This window comes from Notothenia coriiceps, unplaced genomic scaffold, assembly GCF_000735185.1.
Source record: "Notothenia coriiceps isolate Sejong01 unplaced genomic scaffold, NC01 NC01_scaffold00003521, whole genome shotgun sequence".
Classification (NCBI taxonomy): Eukaryota; Metazoa; Chordata; class Actinopteri; order Perciformes; family Nototheniidae; genus Notothenia; species Notothenia coriiceps.
In genome coordinates this window covers 792,923-794,123 of record NW_011336222.1, presented here as the reverse complement: position 1 = coordinate 794,123, position 1,201 = coordinate 792,923, and positions in this window count along the sequence as shown.

The window sequence follows — 1,201 nt, the reverse complement described above, 5'->3', positions numbered from 1 at the left end:
GCGGCGGTCTCGTTCAGAATCCGAAAATACAATTTAAATATTTTGCACACTTATTCCACTTATTCCTAGTGTGCCACTGGTTACGGTGCCGCGTGCCAATGCTGGCACGCGTGCCAGGGGTTGCCGACCCCTGAGCGATAGTATCGAACCTAGTTAATTATTAACATTAACTTGTTTATATTTAGATGTGAGCTAGAGTTCAAAGTCAAAACCCATGCTTCACCTACAGCTTGGAAAGGAACAGTTGTCTTCTTGTGTTAAGCCACTTCAATCTTGGCATCCGCAGAACAGATGTTCAGTCTGTCAGTTATCCATGTGTTAATATCTCGGGAGATTTTGCTCGTGTGCGAGGATCACTGTTCTCCTTGGATTGTTCCAGCATAGCTGATAAGGCCATCTGATCAATAGCAGTTTCAAGCAGATGCTTAAACATTCATTAATACTCTCACTTTAATATTGATTTCCTTCCCCAGAGCAGCAAAACCCCACGGCCATAGACTTGTTGTCTCTACACAGTACGTCGACCACAAAAAGAGGATTATTTAAGTATGAAATATCACAGTTTGGGCATGGATGTATTATGTATAGTCCCCCTTGAAGTGAAACAGGTGTCACGGTCTGATTTGTAAGATACCCAGCACAGTTTTGATAAGAAGATTTATTGCAAACATAAACTGCTGCAGATGATTACAGCGGAGGATATGATTTATGCCTCCCTCATTGAGGCAATCAGCATAATTTCCCTTGGTGTGACACACTTACACACAGATGAATATTCCAAATCATATACACACACACACAGCTACACGTGCATGCCTAAATGGTGCACATAAGCACATACACAGCATGCACACAGAGCAGTTGCTATAATAGTGTCTTACTGTGAGAGCTGCCTAGATAGTATCTCTCCCCAATGCTCCCTTCTGTGAGGAGCTCTTTAAATATGTACCTACCACCTGAGGCTTCAACAGGTAAACACCAGCACACACACACAACACAACACAAAACAGACACTGATAATGCCAATTTAAAAAATCCCTAATAAAAGTGATGTGTCATTTCTTTTTTGGGGAGGGATTTTAGGAAATTGTCTGGTCTGTCGCTATGTGAAAGATTTAAGCAACGTTTCAGAACACATTTGTTTCCATTCCTATAATGTAAGATTTCCATTAGCTTTTATCATTGATTTTGGACTCTTTTT